Source organism: Ceratotherium simum, chromosome 11 (assembly GCF_057802395.1).
Source record: "Ceratotherium simum simum isolate JZ-2026a chromosome 11, ASM5780239v1, whole genome shotgun sequence".
In the NCBI taxonomy this organism is placed as follows: domain Eukaryota; kingdom Metazoa; phylum Chordata; class Mammalia; order Perissodactyla; family Rhinocerotidae; genus Ceratotherium; species Ceratotherium simum.
Window position 1 is genome coordinate 3,935,127 of NC_141910.1, and position 14,668 is coordinate 3,949,794.

Genomic DNA, 14,668 nt, shown 5'->3' on the forward strand with positions numbered 1-14,668 from the left:
TTTGTCCATTTCATTAGTTTGTGGCCTATAATTGCTCATAGACTTCTCTTACAATTCTTTTTATTTCTGTAATGTCAGTAGTAATGTCTCCACTTTCATTTCTGATATTAGTAATTCGAGTCTTCTCTCTTTTTTTCTTAGTCTAGTTAAAGGTTTGTCAATATTGTTGATCTAAGAATCCACTTTTGGCTTTGTCAATTCTACCTGTTACTTTTCTACTTATTTCCTGTATCTCATATAACCCTTATTATGGGCTTCATTTTGCCAACTTTGGTTTTACTTTGGTCTTCTTTCTCTAGTTTCTTAAAGCGTAAAAGTAGGTTATTGATTTGATACCTTATTTTTCTTTTACTGTAGGCATTTATAGCCATAAGTTTGCCTCTGAGCATTGCTTTTGTTGCATCCCACATGTTTTCTTTGTTTTTGTGTTGTTTTCATTCATCTAAAAATATTTTCTAATTTATCTTGTGATTTCTTCTCTGATTCATTGGTTGTTTAAGAGTGTATTAATTTCTATGTGTTTGTGAATTTTAGTTTTCCTTCTCTTATTAATTTCTAATTTCTTCCCATTCTGGTTAGCAATGGAATCAGTGGTGTGTGGATCAGGCTCATCCCAACTGTGAGAGCTGCTTGTGTGCATGTCTTTCTAGCTCTGTGTTCAGTGATGTCGGCCCCATTTATCTTCTTTCTTTATTAAGCACTTCCTTGATTGTTGTAAAGTGTTAGATTCCTGAGTTCTAAAAAAGTTGATTTTTACCTTTATATCAGCTTAACTAATCCTTGGTGATGCCACTCTCAAACTCTGAAGGAGAGCTAGAGTAATGCTAATGCACACTCACTGGTAACAATTAAATCATCTGTATCAAATTAAAGCATTTGCCTAAATTTTGCAAAACACATTACCTCATTGTTAACATTCAAGTCAGATCCCTAAGAAGGTTCTTAGAAATGTCATCTACCATCATGGAGTTTTTCCATAATAAATTTTCTATTTACTTAGGAGTTGATGCCAGGACAAATACCTCTCCCAGAAATATTAAGAAGGGAGGTGACAGTGCTTATATATGGCGCAAATAGATGTTCCAAATGTCATGTATTTTACTCATTAGAAATCCATCCAGATGCTTACTCAAATGTTACTTAGCTTAGTTTACATATAACTCTCTCAATTTGATTCTCTAGTTTCTTAGGCCACAATTGATTTGAGAACGCAGACCGAGAAATAGACACTTAAAACAAATAGTGCTATTATGAAGCCTAAAAGTAAAGAAAAATTCAAAGAATTATTTAAAAAACAGGAACCATAACAATGTTAAAACTGTGGTATTCTGCTTTCTTCCAGCTTTATTGAGATATAATTGACATATAACATTGTGTAAGATTAAGGTATATAATGTGTTGATTTGATACCAATATATTGCAAAATCATTACCATCGTGGTGTTAGCTAACACCTCCATCATGTCACATAATTATCATTTCTTTTTCAGGATGAGAACACTTAAAGATTTACTTTCTTAGCAACTTTCAATCATACAATTCAATATTTTTAACTATTATCACCATGCTGCACATTAGATCCCGAGAACTTACTCATTTTCTAACCAGAAGTTTGTAACTTGTAACTGCCACTCTACTCTCTTTTTTAGATTCTACATATAAGTGAGATCATACAGTATTTGTCTTTCTCTGTTTGACTTATTTCACTTAGCATAATGCCCTCAAGATCCATAAATGTTGTCATAAAATGTAGGATTTCCTTCTTTCTCATGGCTGAATTATATTCCATTGTATATATACACCACACCTTCTTTATCCATTCATCCATCATCAGACACTTAGGTTGTTTGCATTTCTTAGCTATTGTAAATAATGCTGAAATGAATATGGGAGTGCAGGTATCTGTTCGAGATCCCGATTTCATTTCCTTTGGATATATACCATACCCAGATATAGGATTGCTGGATCATATGGTAGTTCAATTTTTGAGTTATTGATGAACTTCTAATTCTGTTTCTATAGTGGTTAAACCATTTGTGAAAGATCACACAAGTGGAGCCATATTAAAATAGAGCTGGAGCAGCCATTTCAGAGGAATTGCCTTGCACATCTTATTTTCTTTATCTTCCAAACAGGACCAAACCACCAATGTTCCGAGAGATTAGTAAGGACAAGAATATCCTGTTTGTAAGAATTGATGAATTGGACTTTGCTGATGAACAAATTGCTAAGCAATCAACCAAGTACAAGTCTAGCTTTTTGCCTGATGACTGAATCTCAAGCCAATCTATAAACCTAGCTTTACCTCATCTAGCACCAATGAACTCTTCTTTAATACAACTTACCTCATCTTCTTCCCTTTTTCCCATAAAAACCTGAGCCCTTCTCCTGCAATTGGGACACTATTTGGGTTTCTGCCTGAATCTGTGTGCCCCAAATTGCAATTTTTTGATCCCAAATAATTGCTTTGCCTCTTAAACTGGTTTCTGTTTTTGTAGGTTGACATATGGTGTCAGAAAGTGGAACTTGAAGTGATCTCACCTCTGTGGACTGGAATCCTCTGGAAACGGATTCAGTACCAACACATGTCCCCTCCTGTGTTCATCGCTTCCATGGACCGCTGGCTCCTCCAACTCCGACTTCTTTCAGGTTCTGATCTCCCTCCGTTTTGGTTGAGGTCTTTGCCTTTCTTTGGGATTCTGGGGGCAATAGCCCAAACTGGTGTCAATCGACCAGGAGACAATTGTCTGTAAGCCAGGTCATGGCTATTGCTGTCTGGAAGGGTTTCCCTATTTGAGCCGGCTATGGCTGCTGCCATCTGAGGGTATATTCCCTATCTGGTGAGTACTCAAATTGTGTCTTTTGTGTTGTTTGCCCAAACAGCTGTAGCCAGCGGGTCAGAAACACAAGTAACAACCTGGGGCTTGCAACTGGTGTCTCTGTCCAGCTATGCTTTAACATGCGAATTTCATCTTCTAAAAGTTCCTGAGAAGTTCCTGCCTTGGGAACTCCAGTCAGGTTTATATTTAAGAACTATGATCCTTCCTCTTGTAAATTTTTGTTCCAGTGGATTTATAATACTAAAGATGATTTAAAATTACAGTGGCCACTTTGGGTCTCTTTTGAGCTTCCAAAACTTGTCTTTTTGCACTCTAGACTTGAGAACTGTGAATTTAACACCAAATATAAGATCTTTAATTTCTAAAGAGTCAAATATGCCACCTTCTGGCACACTTGCTTAAAAACTATGGTTCCTGGAAGCTGTAAAAATTCACAAAGAACAGCAAAATCTTACTAAGCTTGTTTCATGTCCTGAGAATTTAGCTTGGTAACCATCAGTTAGGGGGCCTCAAAATATGGTCAGACAGAAATGTAGGTTGCATTCCATTTGTGGCCAGACATCGCTGGGCAGAAATGGGGGTTAAACTGCATTTGTGGCTAGGGTCCTACCAAACTGTCACCAGCCTCAGGGGCATTACATAGGCCATTAGAAGGAATATTCTAATTAGATAAGATCATTTAAAGGTTGCAGTTAAAAGCAAAGGCTTCAAAATTCCAAAATAACATAATTGAAAGTTTCATTGTAAAAAAGCTAATGAAAAATTATAAATAGAAGAGGTACCTAAAAGAAAAAGACTATATGACCATGAACAAAAGTCCATTAAATTAATGGCTTTACAGGCACCCCCATATCTACCTTCGAAGAAGGACCCCTGTATGGGCCCCTCCCAGAGTTAACAAAACTCTGCGAGATTTTCTGGTAAAATGCTGTGTTATTCCCTTAAACAGCCAAGGGGCACTAAAATTAAAAATTAGTAAAGTTGTTTAATACTGACAGAAATATTTACTGTTTGTCCCAGCTGAAAACTGGCAGGATATTTAGAAGGATTTTTTTTTAGTAGCGCTATGGTCAAAAATTGGCCCAATTAAAAGCTGATATTCAAACACTGAAAGGAAATTTTTTATAGGCCTTCTTCCCTAAGTTAAAATAGAACTATGTGCCCAGAGGGAAAGAAGCAAATTAGGGATGATATAGTTGGACAGGTAGATCAACCATGTTGTCATTTAAGTTACAATCCAATTTCTGAGGAATTGAGAGAAACTGTCCTTATCTTACAAATCTTTGCAAAACTAGATATGCAGCTCTAGAGGCTATTTAGATTCCACCCATTCCCTTTCACCAATCCCAAAAACTTCCCCTACTTGTCTCAGAAGGCTTGTAACCTCCAGAAACATATCTAGACCATCCCTAATTCCTAAGACCGAAGAAAAAAGTAAAAGTAAAAAGAGGCAAATGCCTATAGGAGCACCCTTGCCCAAAATCTAATATCTTAAGTGTCTTCTCCACAAATATTAGTGTAAAAAAGCTTTAGCTATCTAAACAGATAAACTTAATTTATTCCATCTGCCAGAAATACAGTTTGAATCTAATTGTTCTTCTATAAACTAGTGAGTTTTGCATTGTCACACCCGTCTCATGGGTAAAATTCTAAAACAACAACTATTTAAGGTCTCTGCTTGCAGCTACCTATGTATCTGTGTATGTCTATGGATGTATGTTAGGTATATGTGATATTTTTCCACCTCCAGATGGTATAATTTCTACAAAAACTCTATTTAATTGAGTTAAAATAAGCACTTATATAATTTCTAAATATAATAGAAAATAACCCAAGTGTTTTTCAAGTTAATGTGATATAAAACTTTTGTTCTACGTAGGTTTACCAAAAGCCAAACAAATCCACATTATCTCTATTACAAAACTTGGCAGCAAAAAAAATTGATGGCTGACTTTGTCTAATTTCTCATAAAATTTTTGTAGATAACCTAAACAAAATTATTGAGAATAAGTAAACTAAATAGATGTAAGTAAAAGGTAAACTTTTAACAATAATTATGTGTTATGGTATATGTATTCAAAAGTAACTTCAAAACTTTTTGGTAACTTGAAATCTTTGAGTTTTGCTAAATTAAGTTAAATGATGGAAATGTATTGAGTATCTAGATTGTTTCCCAATAAGATAAAATATTAGACATTAATTATTAAACATGGGTTTATCTACTTTTGGCTTCTTACCATGGAAAAATAAAACAATGTTTGGGTTTATTAGCAAACATGCCTTGTGCCACATTAAAAACTTTACGCTATAAGTAAATTTATGTTTTCAGTAAAAAAAGGTATAAGGAATGGAGATATTTTTGTTAAGAAAGTAAATTTGTCCTAAAATAAGACTGGTAATGGGAAAGAAGAAAAGACAAATTCTGAATGTAAAAAAGCAAGTTATAGAAGGTTAGTGGAAGAGGAATCCTAAGAAAAGAGTTTTGTGCATGGTCAAGCTGGCTAAAGATTGGAATGATTTTAATTAAGTAAATGAGCTTTAATAGCAAAAGTAAGCTAGTGTTAGATTAGAATTTGGTTTTCTCTCTACTACAAGGGCAGCTTTTATTGGGGGTTTTAGTCTGCTCTTGATATAAGAGATTATGAAAGGTTTTTTTTTTTTTTTTTACCTTTGAGTAGTCTACCAGAAAGGCAGGGATTTTATGTTTTCTCAAAGTAATTTCCTGTATAGTTTTAATCAGGTCTTTAGTCACAAGAGCTATAAGTTTTTCTTGATCCTATTTGACCAAGTATTTTAAAATATTTTGATATTATTGACAAACTTCTCAAAATCTAATTCTAAATGAAATCTTTTTGACATGGAAATTACCTTGAGGTTTTTCAGAGGGCCCCTCCTCGAAAGATTTGTTTTCTCTACTTACAAAAATAGAGATATTAAACTAATTAGGCTTATTTGGTATGTTAAATTACATGGGGGGCATTGTCAAATAAATGATGATAAACTTTCTTAGGTTATATTGTATGAGTGAATATTATTAATATGTGTTCCAGAAATTATATGAAATTAAAAAAAAAATCTAACATGTCTTGGTACAATGTTATCAACTGTAATTCTAGTTATCTTAAAATGTTGTATGTCATAAGAATAACCAAGTTTCGGGCTGGCCCCATGGCTTAGCAGTTAAGTCCGCGCACTCTGCTACTGGCGGCCCAGGTTCGGATCCCGGGCAAGCACCGACACACCGCTTCTCCAGCCATGCTGAGGCCGCATCCCACATACAGCAACTAGAAGGATGTACAACTATGACATACAACTATCTACTGGGGCTTTGGGGAAAAAAAGGAGGAGGATTGGCAATAGATGTTAGCTCAGGGCCGGTCTTCCTCAGCAAAAAGAGGAGGATTGGCATGGATGTTAGCTCAGGGCTGATCTTCCTCACAAAAAAAAAATGAATAACCAAGTTTCTTTGTCAATTGAATTATATTGTTGTCTTTTTTCATTTATAGACAGCTATTGTTTTACTCTGATGCTTTTGCAAATACATTTCATCTTCAGAGAGATTCATGAAAAGGACACTGACACTATAAAATACAGGTTTCTGATAAACTTTCAGATCATAAAACTGAAGTGGGTAAGAAATTACAGAAGTCTAATGGAGAGAATGATGGCTTCATAAAATTGCTAACAAAAGATGAAGAACAAATGTTAATTACATGGGACTATATGAACTGGAAAGTGTTTGATCAGAAATACTTTCAGAGAAAGATCTTGATCAAAAGGGAGAAATGTAAAAAGATGACATGAATGGAGCCATATTAAAATAGAGCTGGAGGGCCGGCCCCGTGGCTTAACGGTTAAGTGCACGTGCTCCACTGCTGGCGGCCCGGGTTCGGATCCCTGGCGTGCACCGACGCACCACTTGTCTGGCCATGCTGAGGTCACATCCCACATACAGCAACTAGAAGGTTGTGCAACTATGATGTACAACTATCTACTGGGGCTTTGGGGGAAAAAAGGGAGGAAGATTGTCAATAGATGTTAGCTCAGAGCCAGTCTTCCTCAGCAAAATGAGGAGGATTAGCACGGATGTTAGTTCAGGGCTGATCTTCCTCACAAAAAAAATAATAAATAAAAAAAATAAAAAATAAAATAGAGCTGGAGTAGCCATTTCAGAGGAATTGCCTCATACATCTTGTTTTCTTTATCCTCAAAACCGGACAAAATCGCCAACTTTCCAGGAAGTCAGTAAGGACAAGAATATCCTGTTCGTAAGAACTGATGAAATTGGACTTTGCTGATGACCAAATTGCTAACCAGTCAATGAAGTACAAGTCTAGCCTTTTGCCTGATGACTGAATCTCAAGCCAATCTGTGAAACACAAACCTAGCCTTACCTCATCTAGCACCAACAAACTCTTCTTTACTTAGCTCATCTTCCTCCCTTTTTCTCATAAAAACCCTGAGCCCTTCTCCTGTAATTGGGACACTGTTTGGGTTTCTGCCTGAATCTGTGTGCCCCAAATTGCAATTCTGTGATCCCAAATAAATGCTTTGCCTCTTAAACTGGTTTCTGTTTTTGTAGGTTGACACAATTTACATTTCCACCAAGAGTATACAAGGGTTCTCTTTTCTCCACATCCTCACCAGCATTTGTTATCTCTTATCTCTTGAGAATAGCCATTCTAATAGGTGTGAGATGATATCCCATTGTGGTTTTGATTTGCGTTTCCCTGATGATTAGAGATGTTGAGCACTTTTTCATGTACCTGTTGGCAATTTGTATGAATTCCTTGGAAAAATGTCTTTTAACTTCTTCTACTCATTTTTTCATTAGATTGTTTGGAGTTTTTTCTTGCTATGGAGTTGTGTGAGCTCTTTATACTATTTGAGTATTAAACTCTTATCAGATATATGATTTACAAATATTTTCTCCCATTCTGTAGATTTCCTCTTGATTCTGTTCACTGTTTCTTTTGCTGTGCAGAAGCTTTTTAGTTTGATGTAGTCCCACTTATTAACTTTTGCTTTTGTTGCTTGTGCTTTTAGCATCATATCCAAAATATCATTTCCAAGACCAGAATCAAGTTTTTCCCTTTTTCTTTTGGGAGGTTTACGGTTTCAGTTCTCATGTTTAAGTCTTTAATCCATTTTGAGTTATTTTTGTGAGCGGCGTAATATGGGGTATAACTTTATTCATCTTCATAGGGTTAGCCAATTTTGCCAACACTATTTATTGAAGAGATTATCCTTTCCCTATTGAGTATTCTTGGCTCCCTTGTAAATTATAGGTTGACTGCATATGCGAGAGTTTATTTCTGGGCTCTCAATTCTGTTTCATTTGTCTATGTGTCTAATTTTATGCCAGTACCATACTGTTTTGATTACTATAGCTTGGTAGTATAATTTAAAATCAGGAAGTGTGATGCCTCCAACTTTGTTCTTTCTCACCATTGCTTTGACTATTTGGGATCTCTTTTGATTCCATACAATTTTTGGAATTGTTTTTTTTATTTCTGTAGAAAATGCCATTGGAATTTTGTTAGGTATTGCATTGAATCTATAGATGGCTTCAGGTAATATGCACATTTTAACAATATTAATTCTTCTGATCCATAAACATAGGACATCTTTCTATTTTATTGTACCTTCTTCGATTCCTTTCATTAAGTCTTGTAGTTTTCAGTGTACAGATCTTTCACTTCCTTGGTTAAATTTATCCCTAAGTGTTTTATTCTTTTTGATGCTATTGCAAATGAGATTATCTTCTTTATTTCCTTTTCAAATATTTCACTGTTGGTGTATAAAAACGCAACTGATTTCTATTTGATTTTGTACCCTCCAACTTTACTGAATTCATTGATTACTTCTAACAGTTTTTTGCTGGAGTCTTTTAGGATTTTCTATACAGAAGATTTGGATTGAAATTTGGGGGTTCCCTATTAGTTTTGTGATCTTGGATGTCCAAATCTCTCCCTAGGTTTGAAATGTTCTCAGCTATTATTTCTTTAAATAAGCCTTTTGCCCCCTTCTCCCTCTCTTTTCCTTCTGAAATTCCTATAATTTGCATATTGTTTCATTTTATGGTTTCCCATAGATCATGTAGGCTTTCACACTTTTTCATTATTTTTTCTTTTTTCTCCTCTGACTGGATAATTTCAGTATTTCTATATCTTCTAAAAGATTCTTTTTTTCTGTTTGGTTTATTCTTCTGTTTTTGTCCATTTCATTTTTGAATTTTTCATGAAATTTTTCATTTTTCACATTTTTCATTTCATTCATTGAATTCTTCAGCTCCAGACTTTGATTATTTCTTTTTTATGATTTCTGGTTTTGTTTCTCATTTTTTCGTGTACTGTTTTCCTAATTTTGTTTAATTGTTTTTCTTTGTTTTCTTGTAGCTCATTGAGTTTCCTTAATACTACTATTTTGAATTCTTTATTGAGTAAATTGTAGATCTCCATGTTTTGGGGTCCAGTTACTAGAAAATTATTGTGATCCTTTGGTGGTGTCAAGTTCCCTTAATTTTTCACGTTCCTTGGAGTTTTGCATTTCTATCTTTTCATGTGAAGTAGCAGTTACCTCCTCCAATCTTTACTAACTGCCTTCAAGGAAGAAATATCTTTTATCAGTCCTGCAGAGACTCTGAGGTATTCTCAGACCTTGTATGAATACACCTGTTCCACCCTTCTTGCTCTATCTTGTGGTAGAATTCTTAAGTTTGTCTGCCTTCTTTTGATCCTACAAGGCACCAGGCTGGCTGCTGATAGCTTCTCTGTTGCTTTCTGGAAGGTGGAGCTGCAGCTCAAGTTAGTAGTGTCTTCCTGGCCCACAGACCCTGATTTACTTTTTGCGTGTGTGTCTCCAGCTGTCTACCAAAGCTCACTTTCATCACTGCCCCCAGAAGCATGCATAAGGAGCCAGCCACAGAATGGGGAAATGTATGGGTGAGGCACATGGTGTATACGGGGTGCCTCCACACTAGTTGGGGGCAACTGTGGATAAGGCTTTCCCAGCAGCTCTTGGGCAGGCTTACTAATGGAGTCCACAAAGCAGTCAGCAGCATCCCTTTATTGTCCAATGAGAATCTTATCTATTGCTCTCCTCATCTCCTCCCACCCCACAGTCACGGAGCTCCCAATTGAGTCCTCTAGATGCTGCAAGAGAGAAATGGAAAATTCAGTAGTTAGCAAAGGGAGGAGGGTGTCATCAAAGCCTTGTTCAACACAATTGCCATATTTCTGTACACTTCACTGTGTTTTAGTAGAAACAACTTTCTTGGTTTGTGAAAACTTGGCTTCAAGTATTTTTTTTTTCAGCCAATTGCTAAGGATGTGATGTTAGAGGAACTTCTCCAATAATACTATATAGAAGTAGTCCCTCAGGGAGTTTTGAATCAAATATGTGGCAGAAAATGCATCTCCTTATTTTACACATCCATGGGATATGTGAGGTTATTGAGAGCTCTGAGAATTCTTTCAAGATAGAATGTTTTAAAACTCTCTTTATACCAGCATTTCTCAAACTCATTTGATCACTAATTTTTTTTTTTTCATGTAACACCTTTTAACCTGCATATCATATTTTGGTAAACTCAATATTAGATGCTCAATCTCTCTGAGCCTGTAACATGGAGATAAAATAAGCATCTTTCTGACCACATGCAGTGATGATTTAATAATGTAATATGAGTATTCATTATGAATGGCAATTATCCTGTTATTATCATCATGAATAATTATTTTTAAAACATTACATTACATTCCCTATTGTTTCTTTGTGGAGGCAGAACAGTGAGTTGGCAGGGAGTTCAACCTTTGTTTTAGAGGAGTAAATAGTCCTAGAGAAATTAAATGCCTTACCCAAGACCTCACAGCAGCAGGTGGCTGAACTGGAATGATAAACCAGATCTTCTGACGCTTGGAACAGAATACTATTTACTTTTCTGCTCTGCCTCCATAGAGTCATATGTCAAACCACTCATGCATAGAGCTGCTGGGGTGAGAGATCTAGAAGCATTGTAAAACTAACTCTGTACAGTATCAAATTGGAAGAAATTAGGAAAGAATCATAATTTAAAATTCAATTTAAAGACCCACATATAGGATATTATAATCAAAGATGTATGTGACATAATTTTTAATTACTTTTTATCCAAAGTAGTTTAAAAGTATATGTTCTTAAATGAATAAATAAACTATAGTTATTTGAAAACTTGTGTAGCTTGATATATTCAATGAACAAAATCTACATTGATGAGATGTTTCCAGAGGTGCCTAGACTACAACTCTGTCATTTAATTTTCAACAATGATCTCCAATGATGCTGTTAATATATAATTCAAAAATGTGTTCTACCTAGCCCCATTCCCTATCTTTTTTTACCTTGTTTCATGTCATTGTATCTTTCCTTCAAACTTCTCATTTTGCTTCCTTTGTTGTTCATTGTAACTTCTGATGAAACAAGTCCTACATGAAAAGAGTGAGAGTGTGGCTAAAAGGGAAATGGCACTGGGAGATAATTCTGCTCTAGTCTTGAATGTGTTTGCAAAGTCATCATTTCAAAGTAACATGAGAGGTACTTAAGGTACAAACATAGGCAGATAAGAAACAGATGGCATTGGGGAGGCTAAATATGTTGGTATTTTTGTAAGTCAAACAATATTTTCCTGGGGTTCTCTCAATCTCAAACTATTTCTGAGATGGAGAAACTAGTCAAAGAAGCTCAAGGGCCCTAGTGCAGTGTCATAATCAGTAAAATGACCAAAGGACCAGAACTTGAAACACTCCTCTTCATTCCTTGTCTCACATTTCATTTTTCAAACTGGATAGATCTATATAAATGTTATACAGTCATGCACTGCTTAACGACGGGGATACGTTCTGAGTAATGTGTTGTTGGGTGATTTCATTGTTCTGATATGAGCTCAAGACAAGGTTGACATGACATATTATAGAAAAGAAACCCTATTGTAACTTTGAATGACCTCTGACTAACTAACCCAGCTGGGTATGCACCCTCCAGGAGATCTAACTGCTTTGTGGATTTTATGAACTCTGCTTGTGCATGTACCTCCCAGCTGCGATAAGATGGTAACTCTTTTCTTTTGAGTTCCTTAGGAATATGATGACCCACAAACAGAGAGTCTATACTGATAGCCATCATCAATGAAAACTGAAAGATCTGGTGTGGTGACTCCCAGTCTGTAACACCAGAAGGTCAACATTCCTAACCCCCTCCCCTATAACCCACCGGCTTATATAACTGCCGTAAGATATTGTGCCCCCTTAAGATGGTTCTTTTGGACATTAGTTGGCCATCTTTCCTCTTGCTAGCAAGCTGTAATAAAATGCCCTTCCTCTGCCACTATCTTGCCCCTTGACGATTGGCTTTTGTTTCGTGGTGAGCAGATGGGCCCTTTATGCGCTAACAGTTGTGTGAACATCAGAGAGTGTACTCACACAAACCTAGATGGTGTAGCTTACTACACACCTAGGCTGTATGGTACTAATCTTATGGGACCATCATTGTATATGTGGTCCATCAGTTGACTGAATGTCATTATGTGGCACATGATTGTATATTCTAAAATAAGATAATGATTTATAAACCAGAAATCAAGGCTTGAAATTGAAAAACATTTTATTTTCACTACTGTGAGTTATGAAAACATAGTATTTCCAAGTATTTCAATATTTTGTGAGGAAAGAAGAAAATAATGTTTAAAATCAGGATTGCTGTGGAAAATTCAGAACATTTTCCTAATTGTGTGGAAACCAATGTGGTTTCATTAACATTAGTGTGTGAGTCTAAGAATTGAGGATAAATTGACATGTTACTATACCTAGTCCATCAGAAATGAATTAAAAAAAAACACAACTCATGGCTTAATCTTAAGTAGGATTTCTTTAGCAGCTACACTGAGTACAAAATGGAGCTGTACTGTCTACAGGGAATTGAAAAACTGCTCCATGCCAGAAAGTCATTTCCATGAGGTACTTGGCTTATGTATTTGTCTTCTTCTCCTTTGTCTCTTCTTTCTCTCCCCTCTGTGGAGAACCCATGGGCAGCTTCCCACATGGGCTCATGTTGTTTTCCCGGTGTGGAGGAGTCCAGCGGGTGTGAAGCATCAGCACCTGCACAGGGCATTATTTAAACTGCATTTGCATTTCATTTCAGGTTTTAAAAAATAAAATTGGGCATGTGAATTGAATGACAATTGAATAATAATGCCCTACTTAGTGAGAAATTGATACTCTAATGAAGATTATAATCCAGTATGAATTTTTGAGCAGAAATATTTGGCTGATACTTGGTTTAGGAAAAGAAAAGGAGTCTGGGATAGTTCTATTCAGTAAAGCCAAGAAATACCAAGCAAGTGTTAATTCCAGGAGGAAAGATCTGAGTAGATGAACAATCGATTTATCTACTTCCTAAACGTCCCTACTATGCCTTGAGTTCATAACTATGCTAATGGACCTTGTCTGGGCTCCTCTTCAATTTCTTCTTTTACTTAGTGATGACTTGCTTGATTTTCTGATTTGCTTCATGCCCTCTTGCAAGCATCTTGAATCGTCTCTTGATCATTGCCTTTTCCACCCCTACACTCACTTCTACTGATTCCTTCTATTTGTCCACTTGAGAAACACAAGAAGGAGGTGTCTCTGCTATCCTATTCTGCGTTAGCAACAGAGGCCATTAGCATTCTTCTAGAGGGAATCATAGAGCCCTGTGCTAAATATTGGTACCTAATTGCAGTATCAGGCTCCTTTCTTAAACAGTTCAGATTACAATCCAAAGTTCTCTGAGGGGAGGGTTGAAGTTGTGTCAATTTCAAGTTGTATCTTCCAATATTTAAGTATTACTTGCCACTCTGAAGATCTTTTCAGGAAAGCCATCTCAATAGAGAAGTTCTCTCTGAAAGCTTTTCACAGATAAGCATATTTTTAAGATCAAGATTTAAAAATAATTGTATATTCCATGTTCACACTTTAACACTAAGACCATATGCTCCAAGTATTGTACAATCATTGTTGGAACCTATTCCAAAGCGTTTCATGACTGCAACGCTGCCTGAAATACCCATTCATTTACCAGGACTTTCTTGTTAACTGTGTCCATGGTTAGGGGAGAAGCTGATAACTGATTTATATATCAGGTTCAAAGAGGGAGAGTACCTCACTATAGAGTAATTCACAACAAAATCCATGCACTGCAGATTCCCGGCTCTACCACAGGCATCCACATTCTGAATATAATGGAGTGAAGGCTGAGAAAATATATTTTGAACAATTACTTCAAGATATTTCAGTGTAGTATAAATTTTTGGACTACTGGTAGATGCATGGTCCAGAGAACAAGATGCTTTGCTGATTTTATTTCAATAAATTATATGCATTAATTAATTTAAATAGTAGTTTTAATATTTGTTTACTATGTTAAACAATATGAATATTGATCAACTTCAAATTATCATCACTCTCTGATACGAAGGAAGCTTGGCGACATGGGCATAAACAAGAAGTGGTTTCTTTTCTCCCTCTCTTTGTTCCCTGGGCTTCAGTTATTGGACATCTCCAGGAAATAGAAAGAGAGAAAAAAAAGTTATAGTGCCTGTGGACTGTAACTTTTGTCATACTCGATTCCAATATTAGAGCGTCACATGGACATCCCATTAGGAACTGGGCACATCACTCCACTTATGCAATAAAATAAGCTTTCTGAAAATGAGGATACTCAGTGCTGACAAGTATGCAATAAAATGGCCCTTTCAGTTTATTTGCACATACAATTATAAAATGGTACAAGTCCAAACACCCTTATCTTAAAAGC

At 36.0% G+C, this 14,668-nt stretch overlaps 1 long non-coding RNA gene across 1 annotated transcript in view; it reads left to right on the forward strand.

Annotated features, from left to right (window-relative positions):
• The window catches only part of LOC147915904 (uncharacterized), a 60,168-nt gene that overhangs the window by 35,902 nt on the left and 9,598 nt on the right, over positions 1 to 14,668 (forward strand). Inside the window, exon 2 of the long non-coding RNA XR_015553545.1 lies at positions 2,498 to 2,648. This is a non-coding gene — a long non-coding RNA (uncharacterized LOC147915904). The remainder of the gene's footprint in view (positions 1 to 2,497; positions 2,649 to 14,668) is intronic.